General features: G+C 45.1%; 1 long non-coding RNA gene across 1 annotated transcript in view; it reads right to left on the reverse strand.

Annotated features, from left to right (window-relative positions):
- Positions 1-373: 373 nt before the first annotated feature.
- LOC310753124 overlaps positions 374-18,405 on the reverse strand; it is a 163,967-nt gene continuing 145,935 nt past the window's right edge. Inside the window, exon 3 of the long non-coding RNA XR_014543206.1 lies at positions 374-421. This is a non-coding gene — a long non-coding RNA (uncharacterized lncRNA). The remainder of the gene's footprint in view (positions 422-18,405) is intronic.

Consider the following 18,405-nt stretch of genomic DNA (forward strand, 5'->3'; position numbering starts at 1 on the left):
TTCCCAACATCAGGGTCTTTCCAGGGAGTCTTCTCTTCTCGTGAGGTGGCCAAAGTACTGGAGCATCAGCTTCAGTATCTGTCCTTCCAGTGAGCACTTAGGGCTGATTTCCTTAAGAATGGATAGGTTTGATCTTCTTGCAGTCCATGAGACTCTCAAGAGTCTCCTCCAGCACCAGAATTCAAAAGCATCCATTCTTCGGCGATCAGCCTTCTTTATGGTCCAGCTCTCACTTCCATACATCACTACGGGGAAAACCATGGCTTTAACTATATGGACCTTTGTTGGCAAGGTGATGTCTCTGCTTTTTAAGATGCTGTCTAGGTTTGTCATCGCCCATCTCCCAAGAAGCAGGCATCTTTTAATTTCATGACTGCTGTCACCATCTGCAGTGATCATGGAGCCCAAGAAAGTAAAATCTCTCACTGCCTCCGTTTCTTCCCCTTCTATTTGCCAGGAGGTGAAACAGTTTCAGGCAACTGTGAGAGATATAAACTGCAATGCCTAGGATTTTTTGAGTGAAAGATTGTGTCCAAAAGTATCATGCGAACACCGTGTGGGGTGGAGAGAGAAAGAGAGAGAGATGGCAGGGGCTCGTGGCTGCTACTGCTTTACCACTTCCTAATATTAGATCTGGCTAATTTCTTCAGCTATTGTCAAATGAAAACAAGCCCACAACTGGCAGGAGGGTTCAAAAACTGCTTCTCAGGCCCCAAGGCGAGCTCAGCTGATGAAGCATTCCCTCCAAGTATTACAGCTGATAATGAATATGATAAGGCAAGCAGGGTAGAAACAATTAAAGTTTTGGGCAGCCGCAGGGGGGCTTAAACCTAATGTAATTTACATGTAGTTGTGTGTGTGTGTGTGTGTGTGTGTGTGTGACTGTAAAAATTAAACTACTGGAAGTTTTAGGGCTTGGGGAATTTGCATTTTTGTTGCTTTATTACTCAGTGATTATAAATGCTGAGATGAAAATGTTGGGAGAAACGCTCTTGTCTTTGGTGGCAGATGGTTTAAATCGCAATTATACTTTGTGATGATAGTGGCTGGAAACAAGTGCAGCCCCATGAGACAGGTGGAGCTCTGCACCGATAAAAGCGTGACAGAGATCTTTCCCACTGCAAAGTTCTTTACAGCACAGATACAAGACAGCAGGAAGGCACAGCGTAGGAACAAGGTAGGTCCAAGGAACTGCAGGATGGCATATAACCCAGTTCCACAGCTGATATATTATCGTGGGCTGCTTCACCATCTGATTTGTTGCCTTGTCTGTCCACAGATGGAAAACTAAGATGACAGACGGGTAAATGATTAGGACAGTGATGATGGTAGGCAATAGAGCAGAGGATAAAAGGTAAAGGGACCCCTAACCATTAGGTCCAGTCGTGGCCGACTCTGGGGTTGCGGCGCTCATCTCGCTTTATTGGCCGGGGGAGCCGGCATACAGCTTCTGAGTCATGTGGTCAGCATGACAAAGCCACTTCTGGCGAACCAGAGCAGCGCATGGAAACGCCGTTTACCTTCCCGCCAGAGCGGTACCTATTTATCTTGCTTTCAAACTGCTAGGACGTGCTTTCAAACTGCTAGGTTGGCAGGAGCAGGGAGCGAGCAACGGGAGCTCACCCCGTTGCGGGGATTCGAACCGCCAACCTTCTGATCAGCAAGTCCTAGGCTCTGTGGTTTAACCCACAGCGCCACCCGTGTCCCAGGGCAGAGGATAGGACCGTTCAATGTTCTGAATGGTGGATAGGGACCTTACCTGCTCAATTTCACTATAGCCTGCCATATTTCATCATTCTCTCCCACTCCCCACAGTTACCATCACATGTGGGGAGGAAGGGAATAAAACTGCTGCTCCTGCTCCCTCCTGCATATCACCATCGTAATTCCTGCTGGTTTCCCCACTGGCAGCAAAGAGACTTTTCTGATGAGTCAGCTCCATTAGATTTCTAAGGTGGATTGAGAGATCGTTCAGGTACAGCAGACTCCACACCACAGGACTGCAGGGTGACGTGGGAACACAGGAGCCAACAACTAGGGGCTGGGGTCCTTTCACCCCCCCTAAAATATTTGTAGGGACTGCCCCCCCCAAGTTGATGGATGTTGCCATTCAAATGGTGGGTGGGTGAGTGGGTGTATCATGCCTTGTGATCGTTTATGCAGGGCAGGGCATACCCACCTCCCCAATACAGTGATACCTCGGGTTACATACTGTCAGGGGCTCGGGAGCAGGAGCACAGGGGAGAGAGGAAATGGAGAGCGAAGGGGAAGAATCCGAGGGCAGCACAGGGGAGTATGACAGTGACCCGAGAGATTCTATGAGCTTCTCCAGCGAATCAGAAGATTCCCAGAAGGGGGCGCCGATGGTCAGGGCAAGGGGGGTGCCAGGGGGGATGCACCAGAAACAAGGAGCCAGCGGGGAACCCCAAAGCAGCAGCGGGGGATCAGGACCAGTTTCCCCACCAGAGCGTAGTGGGGGGGAAGAGTCACAGGTGTCAGGACCAGCGTCTCCTCCAGCGGGGAGAGAAGATGAGTCAGGGCTGACCACGCCTCCATCGGAGAGTGGGGGAACGGAGGGGAGGTCAGTTGCAGCTAGCCTCCCCGAAGGGGGAAGCAGTGACAGCAGCAGTGAAACGGTCAGGAGGAAAGTTGCTGGCTGGGCGCGTGCGCCAAGTTCAAATGTACAGGCGTGGGGGACAGCAGGAGACCCGGATTGGGAACCAGCTCCTAAAGCCCGCCGGAGGGAGGGGGAAGGCTCAGGGGATTCAGCGTCAAAAGAGTCTAGAAAGGGCGAGACCCCGACGGACAGGTGGAACCAGAGGCGGAAAGAACAGAGGAAGAGGTGGAGCAAGGCTAGAGTCTTAAACTGGTGTCTGGGGGGAGGAGATTCAGACGGACCATCAGCGGTCTAGACTTTGAGACGTAGAGCTGCACGCTGCGGCTCTGGAAGTGAAACTGAACTTCAATAAAGACTTTCGTACTTAACAACGAAGTGGCGTTGGTCCTTTGTGAGCTGGGACCTCGGGCAGCTCTGACACATACGCTTCAGGTTACATACGCTTCAGGTTAAGAACTTTGCTTCAGGATGAGAACAGAAATCGTGCTCCAGCGGCGTGGCAGCAGTGGGAGGCCCCATAAGCTAAAGTGGTGCTTCAGGTTAAGAACAGTTTCAGGTTAAGTACGGACTTTCGGAACGAATTAAGTACTTAACCTGAGGTACCACTGTATTTTATTCAAGTTGGCTCCCCTGTCTGGGAGCGGTGTCCCCGCTCTCTGTGGAGGCACGAGGGTGGCCAGATGTCTGCACTAAACATGGGGTTCAGTAGATGACCTCCAAGGCCCCTTCCAGCTCTAAATTTTCAAAATTTGCTGCCTCTCTGGCCTAGTCGAAGCATGCTAGCTTTCTCCGTGTGTCCTTTTGATGTGGGGCAGATCTGTGGGGCAGAAGAGTAAAAGGGGATGAATGGGATTGATTGAATTAGTCTGTAGGCTGCATCAAGGAGCCTACAAAATGATCGAAACAAAACATATTTAAAAGACCACATAAAAATAGACACAATAGAGAAGATTTTATATTGCGCTTATAAAAACAAAACTAGGACTAATCTGAGAAGCACATGTTAGAATAAGTGTGCAGCCTCAAAAATCAGAATCAGCACAGCGGATTCCCAACATCTTATCCTGTAGCTGGGAGCCTTTGCAGCAAAAGGAGCTGCCCCCCAAGCCACATATTAATTAGTCACAGAAAGCTTAATTTTTCTTTTTCCCCTCAATCCTTCATTTCCTTTAAACAGGATTCTAAATAGTTTTCACTAATATTAGGATAAAGAAGACTCTCTGTGATCTATCCTCCACTGCTGCTGCCCCACAAATACAGAATCTGTCTTGGACTGGCAATCTCCCCAGTTGAACCACTCGCAGTTGCTAGGAGAGGCATATGCTTCTATCTGACACCTCTGTGACAGAAGAAACCTTTCGTTGCCTTTGGATAACCCCAGCAAGCTATAATTTAAAATATGTTCAGTATGAGAATATTAAAAATTGACTAGTCATGTAGCAGAAAATGGCCGCAGTGTTAGGGAACAGTCTCACTTTTAATTTCCCTTCAAACACAATACCGTCTGCCTGGTTCCCTGGTTCTTCTTAGTAGTGGTCCCCACCCTGTGGAACGCCCTCCCTTCAGATGTCAAGGAAATAAACAATTATCTGACTTTTAGAAGATACCTGAAGGCACCCCTGTATAGGGCAGTTTTTAATGTTTGGTATTGTATTGTGTTGTTAATATTTTGTTGGGAGCCACCCAGAGTGGCTGGGGCAACCCAGTCAGATGGGTGGCTTGTTGTTGTTGTTGTTGTTGTTGTTGTATTTTGTGTTTGTATATGTTGGAAGCAGCCTTCTGAGGACTTGACCCTATAAATATCTTAAATAAATAAATGTAAAAGGACAGGGCCTTTGGAATGGTGCCGTTAGACATTGGAGTGCCCCCATGGGGAAGTGGGACGAATTCCATTAGGGCTTGTTTTTCATAGGTCAGTCAACGCTGGTTTGTTTCACCAGACATGCCACTTATGTGTTTCATGTTGCCCTGTTTTTGTTGTAGAATAAGCAACAGCAACATTTGCTGCAGTATGTTGAGTGTAGGGTAGACTATGTTTTTATATTTAGTAGTGTATTTTGTAACTGGCTTTTAATATCTCCTTTAGAAAAGCAGGGCAATGAATCGGCCAAATAAATAAATAAATGAAAAAGAGCATCCAGAGTCTCTTAGAACAGAGATAGCCAAAGTGGTGCCGTCCAAATGTTGTTGGAGTCCAGTTGCCATGAGCTTCAGCCAGCATAGGCCATGGTCAGGAAGGCCAGGAGCTGCAGTCTAGCAATCTCTGTTGGCTACCTTTGCTTTAGAACCTAAAGTCCTGGCTGACCCATCCTGACATCCTCTCTCCTCCTCCTCCCAGAATGGCAGCTGTGTCCTGAACCTGTCATGTTGATTTTATGATGTTGGGAGTCAACAAAACATCCTTTTCTCTGGACCTGACGCATCTTTGACAAGTTTCCCTTTGAAACACTCCTCTACAGTGTGGAAGGTCCTTAAGGCAGCCTAGCTCCAAATATGTGCTCTGAGAAAACCACAATCTAGAGTTGGTCTGCAGTTTGCCCCAGTTCAGGAAGCTGGTTCAGGTTATAGCAATCCCATCCCAGGCCTTGCACATAGAGCAGCCTGGCATTCCTGCTTCTGGTGTTATGCCAACACATCCATGTGGGGATGGCATGTCCACATTATGCTCATAAAATCCTTTGCATGTGGGCTAAACAATGCAGCCAATTCATTGGATTGTATCTGGTACTGGACTGTGTAATTTTGGCTTAAGCACGTAAGATTTTGTGTACAAAGGCCTATATTGGAGCATGTTGTTCCTGTGTGGGAGAAGTGGGTGTGCGCTGGGGTGGGTGGGTGGACTGCAGAGGGAGTCGACTATCCTTCCCTGCAGTGGCTGGATTGGTATCCATCCAAGCTATCTCAGTCAAAAGAGAGTCTGACCTGAACTTTGCACTTGTTTAGCGGGATAAAAACATCCCTTGCAGGTGAGCTACGAGGAAGAAGAAATGATCAGATCTTATTATCTACCCCCACACACTGTGTGGGTTAGAGCTAAATAGCATGTTAAGATCAACTTCTTACCACAATATTGTGAAGGCATCAGTTCTTCCCATGCCTTGTGGAGGTGGCGGAAGGAAACATTTTCTCTACAACGTGCCAGTTGCTTCAGATCAGAAACTCTGTTGAAGCCTCACCCAGTCACCTTCCTCTGTGGTCCCACTGTGGCCACCTGCCAGAAGAAGAAGCTTCTTGCCCGCTTCTCCTGCCCTTAGATTCTTTTGCTACAGGTGGCTCAAGAGCAGCACTGCAGCTCCTAGATCCATAGGCACCAGATCCAGGGAGACGAGGCTCTTTGGGCCCCCTCAATACTTTTTTGAGGAGGCCGGGACTCACCCCCCCCCCATTGTTGAGGCTGAACATGGAGCCAGCCTCAGCACAACGTCAGGATGTCAGGCCCCCTCAATGTTCTTCAGAAGATGGTGCCTCTGGATGACAAAGGGGACAGCAGAACTCCACTAGTTCAGGGATGGGGGACCTATGGTTGTCCAGATATTGTTTAAATGTTTGGTTTTATAAAATATGTGTATTTGGGGGGTTGGACTGCTTTTGTGGGATCTCATTCTTTAAATTAATGAATGATCAGCCTGACTGTTCACCAGCCCAACTGTACATCTGCTTTGCTTCACCTCGACCACCAACCCTCACATCTCCACGCAACTGGTTGAGTCTTATGAACAAACCCCTTTTATCTTCATTGGAGACAGTCTGCTTATTTGCACTGCATTCCTCTTAACACCCAAGGATTAAAGATAAAGTATTAAAGGACCCCATAGTCAAAGGCGACTATGGGGTTGCGGCGCTCATCTCACTTCAGGCCAAGGGAGCCGGCATTTGTCCACAGACAGATTTCCAGGTCATGTGGGCACCATGACTAAGCTGCTTCTGGTGCAACGGGACACTGTGATGAGTGCCATAGCACATGGAAACACCATTTACCTTCCCGCCGCAGCAATACCTATTTATCTTCTCACGCTGGTATACTTTTGAACTGCTAGTTTGGCAAAAGCTGGGACAGAGCAAGGGGAGCTCACCCCGTCCCATGGAGTCATCATCATCATCATCAAACCTTTATTGCATTAGCATACAGCCATAGCAGGATAAGACAAAAATGCTAGAGAGAAGCAACCTAACAAGATTCAAACGATATTACTGGCATTGTGACATTTAAATTACCCTAAAACAATAATGTAAAAATTTAGTTGCCAGCACCGGGAATCTAAAATGCAGATGTATATAAAGCATATAATGGCCCCAAAATAGTCTCGGCACATTAGGTTAAAAAGGTAATACAAAGAATTAAAACAGGTCCAGGTCTGGGACACACTACCCAGTCAGTGTAGCCCTGAGTTTCAAAGCCTGCACTATAAAGATTGCCACCCCACGTGAAATTTGGGGATTTGCATCCACAAGAAGCGATTTCAAACAGTCTTCCTTAGATGTGATGGTGGGCGGGATCAAGAGGAGGAGCTTAGTTCTTATTAGCTCATAAACAGGGCAGTAGAAAAAGAAATGTATGAAGTCCTCTACTTCATTCATTGTGCATGGACATAGACGCTGAGTAATGGGGGTCTTAAAGTAAATCCCCTGCAAGAAGGCCGTGGGTATAGAATGGAAACGGGCCATGGAAAACGCTCTTCTCAAATTGGGCTCCGTCAAGTCTATCAAGTAGTTGGCCAGTGATCTTACCACTTTCACTTTAGGGAGCCACTTGGAGAGGCGAGCTGTGGTGGACTGTGCCCAGTCCATGGCCTCGTCTCTTGTAAGAATCCAGGCCCGGATATTATGATGGTCCCAAGATGACAGCGTGTCAAGATCTGGGAGGGAGTAGCGTGCCGTGATAATCTCCATGGCCTTGGACCATTTGTTGTTATGAGCACAAGTTAAAAAGGCTTGCCTGGCTAGTAGGGAGCCTGGGGCATTGATTAATTTACAATAAAAACTAATTATTCTAATGTGGGCTCTCGCAACAATAGAGGGGAGGCCCAGTTCTGTTCTTAACTGTGCAGCAACCGAGCCCTTGGGGAGGCCCAGTAACTTTCGTGCAAAAGAGTTTTGTAGAATCTCGAGCCGTTGTAGTGTTTTTAAATTCCACCCCCAGATTTCAACCCCATACAGTAACATCGGGATGACTTTGCTGATAAATGCTTTTCTGATTGGAGGAACCAACTGGCCGCCTTTTGCATAGAAGAATTTCTCCAAGGCTTTGATGGTTCTACGGGCAGCCAGGATGGTCATATTTAGGTGAGCTGACCAACTAAGCCCATGCTGAAAAGTGATGCCCAAATACTTGAATGCTGAACAATATTCAATAGAGTGGCCCTCAAATTCCATGGAGTCAAACCCAAGAGGCACAGTGGTTTAGACCACAGCACCACCCACGTCCCTATCCAAGGATTAACAGGTACTGAACCAAAATGTAAGGTCACTTTCCCTGCATCTAAGGGTACGGGGATCAATATTTCACTCTTGTCATACCTACTAGCATACCCACTATCATTATGATGAAAATAGGGACATCCTAAGGAAAAGTGGGACATTCTGGGATCAAATCAGAAACCAGGATGGCTTTTTGAAATCAGGGACATCCCTGGGAAACAGACACTTGGGCAGTCCTGGAAGCTTTTAATAAAATATCATCCAGTTATCCCCTCCTGTTCTAAAACGTTAATTGGAATAAAACTTGTTATCCTCTCTACCGCAGATCAGCATCAGAACAGGAAGCAGAGATGGCACACCAGTATTTCTTAACAATGAAAAGACAAGAAAATTTTAAAGTGTTTTCTTCTCTAAAACTCAGGCAACTTAGGCCACAGGCAGGAATCTACAAGCATTCAATGTGTTACATGAGAAGAAAAACAAACCCTTGATGTTTGGGGAGCCCTCCAAAGCTGGATTTGTGGACACGGGGAGCGCTGTGGGTTAAACCACAGAGCCTAGGGCTTGCTGATCAGAAGGTCAGCGGTTCGAATCCCCGTGACGGGGTGAGCTCCCGTTGCTTGGTCCCTGCTCCTGCCAACCTAGCAGTTTGAAAGCACATCAAAGCGCATAGATAAATAGGTACCGCTCCGGCGGGAAGGTAAACAGCATTTCTGTGCGCTGCTCTGGTTCACCAGAAGCGGCTTAGTCATGCTGGCCACATAACCAGCTCCTTTGGCCAGTAAAGCGAGATGAGCGCCGCAACCCCAGAGTCGTCCGCGACTGGACCTAATGGTCAGGGGTCCCTTTACCTTTACCTTTACCCAATGCTGGAAGCAGTGCCTTTAGGATGAGATTCAAAATGGAGGCCTGGCTCACCAGGGATAGGAAGAGTCTCTCCAGACAATCCTTTTATAGTCACACAGCTGTTGCTTATTCGTGGTACAGGAGACAGATACTTTAACTCAAGGAATCACTTCTGTTTCAGGGGCATTGCATTTCTCAGCATTCAGGTGCAATATAATATTGCTGGAGAAATGTGATTCCCTCCCCAGACTTTTCATCTTGTGTGCTGGAGCACACATTATCATTCTAGTCTAACATGGTAGGACGGCCCAGAAGCATATTGATCCTCTCTTACTACAAGGCTACCCCTTAGCCCGTCTGTTGCATGTGGACTCCATATCAAAGTGTTGCCTTTCAAGCCAAGTCCAAACTGTGGGACAGCCATGATTTGAACTCGATTTCCTAATTTGCCTAAATAAATGCTTTAGCATTTTAACAAGATTTCTTCCAGTGTTTTAGCCAGTATCACAATGTTTGCAAGCTGCATTTGACATTTTCTATTTTCCACAAAAAAAGTTTTCTTAACTTTTATGAGTTATTGCTAAAGAGAATATTGGTTGATATATAAAAACCCTCACACATATGAAAGTGCTTGAGAATCCATAGGGGATTGAGTGAAAGTTTAAATACCATGCTAGAACACATTTTTCTCAGAAATTTGTGATGTCTTGTTCTGGTGATAAAAGAAGGAACAACCCTTTTATTACTTGAAAGAAAATGGCATTCCCTTTGGGCTGAAAGTGAAGTCTCAATGTGGTTTGCCATTTGCAATGCAGCTAGAGATTTGTAGATGCAGGGGAACAAGTTGGTGTCAACCTGTCAGCCGGCAGTAGCTCAAATATACCCTCTGTCATTCAGCAGTTTTTGTGTAGGAGGGGCACCTCAATGCATAATAGTAACTCACACAGCTCCATCTACCCAGAAAATGTCCCAATTTTGTCTGAACTAGTCCCCAGAGAAAGATCTTTCTGGTGCTCTTTAATATTTTCCTAAAATAAATAAAAATAAAACTTCTAAAACTAGAGTTTTAGAAAAATCCTCTTAATCGATCAACTGCTCCTGTACTAAACACTTCTCCAGCTTATATCGTTCTTTATCTCCCTACTAAGAATATCAAAGAGGTTCTGCATCCAGAGAGCTCAACTAATTTGGCTGCTCTGAAATGTATAGTTTAACAAAGACAGATGGCTAGGGCCAGTCTATAAATTAAGGGTTTTAGGAAGAAGTCATGGTGACTGACTCCAGCTACAAAAGCTCAGGCTGCTGATCAGATTCTTGGGTTGGGGCATTGTTTAGGGGTTGTTGCTGGGGAAAGGGGCTGTGCTGTTGCTGTTTTTGATGTTACTTGTTTGTATCTTTATTTTAGATCTTATCGTGATTTATGTGGAAATCATCTAATTTGGCTGTGTACTTTTTGATGTTTTATTTATTGACTACTTTTGTTATAGTGGGACGTGGGTGGCGCTGTGGGTTAAACCACAGAGCCTAGGACTTGCTGATCAAAAGGTCGGCGGTTCAAATCCCTGCAATGGGGTGAGCTCCCGTTGCTCAGTCCCAGCTCCTGCCAACCTAGCAGTTCGAAAGCACGTCAAAGTGCAAGTAGATAAATAGGCACCGCTCCGGCAGGAAGGTAAACGGCGTTTCCATGCGCTGCTCTGGTTTGCCAGAAGCGGCTTAGTCATGCTGGCCACATGACCCGGAAGATGTACGCCGGCTCCCTCGGCCAATAAAGCGAGATGAGCGCCACAACCCCAGAGTCGGCCACGACTGGACCTAATGGTCAGGGGTCCCTTTACCTTTACTTTTGTTATGTTTGTAATCACGTAATATTTTTGTGTTGTAGGCTGCCTTGAGCATGGTCTTAGCTTTGGAAAGGCAGCATACAAATAAAATTATATATGTATATATGTGTGTGTTCCGTGAACAAACAGAGAGAAACTGTTGACCTCCAACACATCTGCCCCTGCCAGCCCCCACCCCTTGGAGGTCCAATGTGTGTGTATACATAGAGATCCCAGATGTGTACAGCTGTATTTTCATATGCTGTGTGTATACTAGCATGTCAGAGGTGGAGCTCGCAGGTGCAGCAATGCTGGGTTGGGGTCTATGCCAAAGGCATAGTATAGTGGTCAGTTGACTAAGCCTACAAGCTTCAATGGCCTAATTGGTGAAATTAATTGAATTACCGTATTTTTCGCTCTATAAGAAGCACTTTCCCCCTCCTAAATAGTAAGGGAAAATGTGTGTGCATCTTATGGAGCGAATGCAGGCTGGAGGCTCTGCTCAGCACTCCCTTTAAATATTTTTTTTTCTTGCATTCCCTCTCTAAAAACTAGGTGCGCCTTGTGGTCAGGTGCGTCTTATGGAGCGAAAAATACGGTATGCTTTAATTACCCATTTTTTAAAAAGAATGGGAGGAATGCCTTCAAAGAACTGGCTCTGTATGTTCCAGTTGCCTGGAGCAAGGAATACGAAAGCTGGATACAGCCCCCATTTGGGTCCTCCATTAGCCACAGCTAGCGTGGTCAGAATTTAGGGCTGATGGGAGCTGCAGTCCAACTGCATGAGGGCCACAGTTTAGCCACAGTATCCATGGAGGGGGCACCAAGTACAGAAGTCGCCACCACCCCCATCCACATTGTGTTGAGCATGGACATATGCATCCATTGAGCTCTCCAAACATGAGTTTGTTTGCTCAAATATCCAGGCACAATGCATGGATGCTACAGGGAGTTGTGCAATATTGAAAGAGGAGCCAGCAATGCAGGATCACTCCCCCTTCTATGGATGGATGGAATATATATTCTATGAATATATGAACTCATGAAGGAACTCAGGGTATGGATTGTGCACCTAGCCATATCATTACACCATAAAAGGAAGTTGTTAGCCTGGTTCAGCAGCTGCAGGTGTTTCCTGTTGTCTCATTTTAACAGTCGTGACTGAATAACTTTCTTGGGAGAATGAAATATGGTTGTCTGAAGAACCATCGTGTGGATCCATAAATCTAAAAGTGGCAAGAGGAACCCCTTCAGCTGATCCTGGCCTACGTGGGTGCTCAGTATCAAAACAAAGCTGCTTGTGGAAAGGGGAAAGCCTAAGCGAACACTTACCTTTTTCTTCTCTGGAGCTGCAGCTTCTAAAAGCGTCTACGTATTATTACAGTGTGTTTGCACCAAAGTTGTTTACCTGTCACGTTATGATGCAATAGAAGTAATGGATATGTTTATCATTCCATCCCCCACAACTATGCACACGGACGAAGGCATAGCAGACCCTTCTCTCACAATGTTTGCATAACTGCTGCCCTGAAGAGGACTTCACAATATGGCTTCCATTGAAATGTCCTCTCTGACTACTGCCAGAATTAAATTTGTTTCATTAAAACTACAAGCAAGGTCAATGTCATTGTGTAAATGCTCACCTCACAACTAAGTACAGTGGTACCTCGGCTTACGAACTTAATCCATTCCGGAAGTCCATTCTTAAACCAAAACCGTTCTTAAACTGAGGCACGCTTTCCCTAATGAGGCCTCCCACTGCCGGTGCCCTTCCACTGTTTTGGATTCCTTTCTTAGACAGAGGTAAAGTTCTCAAACCAAGACACTATTTCTAGTTTTGCAGAGTTTGTAAACCAAATCGTTCTTAAACCGGACTGTTCTTAAACCGAGGTACCACTGTACTGCAATGTCATTTTTAAAAGCTTCTTGGAATGATGTAACTACTTTTACATGGAGCAAAGTTTGCAACTGACCCTCATAGTGAGATCTGCATGAAACTATTTTGCAAAAGGTTAATCGTTTAGCACTCAGGTCAGGATCCATTTTTGGAAACCCAGATTTCTGTTCCTTTGTCCAACGTGTGTAGGCTTTCAAAAGCCCACGCAGATCTTACCACCGGGATGTTTGACTGGAAAAAACACCATGCAACTGGATAAAGGAACTTATGACTTTACTCTTACTCAAACTGTAAAATATGAGAGATTTCTTCACAGACATTAAGTGAATACAAGCTCACTATGTTCAAGTAAAGATTTAGGGTGGTATATATGCAGCCACATGTCAAGCCAGTCAGATGATCATCCTTCCAACTGGTGATGGCAATTGTGCCAATTCCTTGGTTCCCCAAATTCTTCTCTCTGCTCAGAGGGCTGATGCAAATGGCTTGCCAAATAGTTACACACAGCTTGCCACGTAGTTATATGTGCACAGTGGTGATACCACATGGTAGATGGTCATTGATATTGACCAGGGATAGGGAATTTGCTGAACACCCTCATCTACCAACCCCAGCCAGCATGAGCAACAGTCAGGAATGATGGGAGTTGTAGTCCAACAACATCTGGAGGGCCACAGTTTCCCCATCACTGGCATTCAGCACACCTAATGGCAGAGCAAGAGTCCAAGATCCAGTCCATTGCCTGAACTTTCTGACCGTTCTTTACCCTTTCTTGCCTAGATTTCCATGTGAACACCTTTCAAAGGTTTCCAGCCAGCACAAGATACGAATGATATTAGTGGAGCAAATTTGCTCTGCAATAAAGGCACCATTTCACACACTCCCTTTTCAGTCTGAAAGCACACTTTAATTATTAGGTATGAACTGAAAATTTATTTGACACAGTGAAAAGATAATAATGCATTGAAATTAACTGTTTCACTAAGTAAACCAATATCTTTGTAGTTTTCCTAAGAAATGAAGTAGATGGATTTAATCAAATGGGCCAACATCAGATATTATTTAAAAATCCTTTGATTAAACTCTCTTTTTTGCATTTATTTTATCACGGAATATGACACTATATGTCAGAGAATATTCAATAGAATAATGTTGATTTTTTTGTATCATTATATTAAAACATACAAGAGAACAGTATGTTTGCTTTGTATCAGGCAAAATAAAATAAATCTGGGGCATTCCATTACTTCCCAAGGAGACGCAGAAATGAATGAACAAGAAAGAAGAAAACCTGAAGCAATGAACTTTCTGCAACCAGTTTAATGGCCAGAATTGCTTCAGAACTGAAATGGTAGATGTTGGTTCTGCCAGTAGTTACTCTTACATGATGCCAGGGGAAAGTACAACAGCAGCTCTGAAAACTATTCCAGCACCAAACTTCCCGTCTGTCTGGAAACAGATTATTTAGTACTTCTTTCTGCTGCAGACAGACAGACCCAGTCCTTTCCCAACACCACATTGGCAGATTCTGCAACTCTGTTACATCAGGAAACGACTGTCCTTTTGCTAGAGAGAAAAGGAAAAAAAGAGTCAGAAAATGGACAATGCAACCCGCCCTGGAACTGACTGTGATGAGCGTAGGAAGAAAAGAGGTCCATCAAGACCCAAAGCCAGAATTTGTTAAGAACAATAGAAGAGAAATGTGGAGGAGACCCCAACAAGGGCTAGATGGGTGGCTTAAGGATTTTAAGAAGAAAGACGGAGGCACAGGAACCAAAAGGAAGGCCAAAAGAAGCGAGTTCTCCAAAGTGCCAGCTATTAATGTTTATTGTAGCTCGACATGTTTCAGTACTGAAGTTTCTTCTTGAGGAGCAACCCAAGACTTTCCAAAGGAGCTGACACAAATGCTGCTGCCTTTCTGGCAAAGGAAGTCTTCCATATGGTGCCAGATACACAGCAACATTCAGTTCCAAAACGTGTTGAGCTACAATAAACATTAATAGCTGGCACTTTGGAGAACCACTTTCTCCTTTTCTTTTTCATTATTTTTGTACTAAGGCTTTCCCTCCTGGTGATGTTGTTTCACATGCAAGTTTTTCTCACCCTGGCAGAACTAAATCACAACAAATGGCATTTTTATTATTCCTGGCCACTCTGCTTTGCCTGTACTAATTTCTAGGAAAACACATTCTGGGGACTGTTTTCTGTACTCATCTTTATTTTTCTCACTGAATACTAGGTTTGGTGTCACGAAGAGTTACGTGCAGGGCTGGTGTTTTTTCTCTCTTTTTTTTTCCAAACCCTGACAGGCATGTTTAATAATTAACCTCACTTAAAATCTTTTGTCAGGAACTACTATTTTATATCAAATCTTTATTATTCACATTAGCACTGCTTGTCTTACATCAATCTTCAGCTGAAATGAGAGTTCTTTCTTTAAAGGTTATTTTTTCTAGGTGAAGAATGATATCACATTTTAAAACGAAGACTATAATTATGGTGTCATGTATCAGCAATGACAAATAAGGCAACCCTGAATTGAAAATCAAACACCTTGAACTGAAATATAAATGTTACCTTGTAATTTCAGTGCCCAATCAGTGTAGTGAGCCCAAGCCTCTTTGGCTGATTTGACTCCCCACCATTATAAACCAGAAGTCCAAAGTTCAAAGCTCCTTCAGCAGTTTTAAATCAGATATATAATGCATTTTATTTCTGTAGAATTGAACACAATTTTTAAAAAAGTAATTGTATTTATTACTTTTAAAAATATGTTCAATTATACAGGAGAAATTGCACTGCATATCTGAAATAAAATAATGCTTGCCTGTTTTTAGAGTTGTTATGTAGCTGGATTCATACACTAGTTAAGATGCAAATTGTGGATTTTAAATTAATTTACACCCCAGACCTAAATATCTGCACTGGCATATTATCTTCCTGTAGGAGTGCCAGCAGAGTGTCCTCACAATGCTACTACACCAACAGCATGTTCTGTGATGTTTTAAAATGACTCACTAAATTGCTTATTGCATCTGACATTAAATGCTGTGGGCACTTGTGGCTCCCAAGACAAACAGAACCAGGAAGCAGAGTCACAGGACAAATTATCTCTGCCGTTAGGGACAGCGCAGGAAAGGACTCAAGACACCGACAGTGGCCCATAATGAAGCCAGACTCTGATGCCAGTGCAGATGGTGTGGATCAGTCTCATGCTGGCACCCATCTGAGATCAAGCCTGGTGAAGCAGATATTTTTCACACAAGGAGGAGATCTAGTGCTACTGAATCACTGGTCTTCCTCAGTTAGCTGGGAGCAGAATTCACAAAAATTGTTGCTGGCATCTGTCTGTCCTGAGAAACAATGGAGTCAAACCACTGCATTAGCAGCACCGAAGTGACTTCCCCAGGGCACCAGACTGGGCGGTGGGTCTCGAGGTTCTGGGCTGCCCAGACCATAGCTGTCAACTTACAGATTTGAAAATAAGGGACCAGCAGCCTCGAAAATAAGGGATCAGCAGCCAAAATAAGGGATTTTCTGGGCACAGGAATGTTCAACTTCTGAGCCCCTCCGAGCCAAAGGCAGAAAACCCAGTCAGCAGCCAAACGAAGCCTCAAGCGGTGGTTCCCACAGCACAGCAACCCGGCAAAGGGGATGCAGCAAGGAAAACCACGTCACCTCTCCACTGGGAAGCGCTGAGCAAAGGCGAGTCCCCAGGCAACGCGGCTGATTTGATCGGCACAAGGCTTGCAAGCTCCACCCCCCAGTCGTTCTTAAACTCCTTATTGAGTGAGCAACGCAGCCAAGCAACACAGTTGGAGCCTCCCTCCTCCCTGGCCGGCAGGGAGGGAGGGAGAGGAGCTACTTCCTTTGAAACCTGGAAAATTTAAGGGACATCATCAATAAGGGACAGCAGCGGGACACGGCGCTGGGATAAGGGAGTTTCCTGCCAAATAAGGGATGGTTGACAGCTATGGCCCAGACCACCTCACTGATGTGATCCCAAGGAAAGCAGAGCAAGACGTTTGGGCACCAGCTTGGCTGCAGTTGCTGGAATGAAGTGTACAAGGTGCCATCCAACCAGCTTAGGGACTCTGCTCCAGATGTGTGTATCGTTTACTCCTTTTCTTCTCCTGAAAATATCTTCCAAGGCAGCAGATGTTTACAATCAGCGTTTTCCTTCTCCTAGATGGGCTTCCTACCCAGATTGATGAGTCCCATCTGCCCCTTACTTCCCTCTACAGCATGTGCAGAAACTGCCTTCTTGACTGTTGGAGCCACTCTAGGTCTCATCTTCTCCATCTGCCAAAGTCTGTGTTTGCCTGCAGTGGAAGCCCTAACTCAATGAGGGTTTGAGATCCATCGGCTCCCCTCACCTGGTTTAGCCGGCCAGTCACAAGTCGTTCCCGGGATGTGGCCGCTGTTGCATGCTGACAGCTTCTAGGAGCCACAGGTGAGAGTTGAGTGCAGGGTGGGGACCAAAGGTGGACAAACTACCACTGAAGGAGCATGATGTATCCCCCACAAGGTATTACCCTTCCCCTAACACCCCATAACGTATTAGATTTAAGACAGGGTGGTATCCACCAGAATAATTCTGTGATGCCCGACAGAAATATATGTATTTAAAAATAATATAACGCTAAAATCTCCTGTCCTCTGAGTAGAGTTCACTTTCAATTCTACCCAGTTATTTGTCTGCCTGATCAGTTTGTGTGGTTACCAGAATGGCCCATCTTTTAGAGACAATATTGCTGTCTTTTCCTTTTGTCTTCCCTGAGCCGAGTGGCCATATTTTTAAGTGGCAGGAAAACTGACTTCTGTTTCTTTGTTAACTGTGCTTCATGGGATATGCTTGTCTTCTTTTTAAAGCCAACTTTTTTTTTTTTTACCATAACACAAACTCACCTACAGTAAAGAACACATATGGCAATATTATACTTCACTTCTCAGGCCAGCCCCTAACAGTGTGCTCTGACTTTTAAAGGACTTTGCTTACAAACATCTACTATGTCAGATTAAAGTTATTAGCAGGCCAGTCTGCAAGCATTTCTTTTATTTTCTAGTTTGAGCCTGCATCTATATTTATTTGCATCCCTTAAGTGAAACCAATTTTCTTACATCTGCTAATTTCCCTGGATTTGCTAACTATGTTTTTCATTTCCCGAGTCTTATAATGTCAGATAGAGGATAAGGCTACAAATACTACTTTAAAGGCAGGAGAAAAAGGAAACCTCAGTAAGGTAAAGGACCCCTGGACGGTTAAGTCCAGTCAAAGGCGACTACGGGGTTGAGGCGCTCATCTCGCTTCAGGCCGAGGTGCCCACAGACAGCTGCCCAGGTCATGTGGCCAGCAGGACTAAACCGCTTCTGGCACAACGGGACACCATGACGAAAACCAGAGCGCACAGAAATGCCGTTTGCCTTCCCGCCGCAGCAGTACCTATTTATCTACTTGCACTGGTGTGCTTTCAAACTGCTAGGTTGGCAGGAGCAGGGACAGAGCAACAGGAGCTCACCCTGTCATGGTGGTTCAAACTGCTGACCTTACAATTGGCAAGCCCAAGTGGCTTGATGGTTTAGACCCAGTGCCACCCCAGTATCTGTTCTGGGTTTGTGACACTTGAATGCGAAGTAGACTACAATTCCTGTTTTTTACACACACACACACACACACACACACACACACACACACAATTCCTATAACTTCCAAGATAAATTTTATTTTGTAAAAGCAATGTGTATTATCTGAGAAAAGGTTTAACTGTAACATTCAAGTGATCATGAAATTATCGCCTGCCCTCTTA

The sequence above is a fragment of the Podarcis filfolensis genome (assembly GCF_964270895.1).
Source record: "Podarcis filfolensis genome assembly, chromosome: 17".
Classification (NCBI taxonomy): Eukaryota; Metazoa; Chordata; class Lepidosauria; order Squamata; family Lacertidae; genus Podarcis; species Podarcis filfolensis.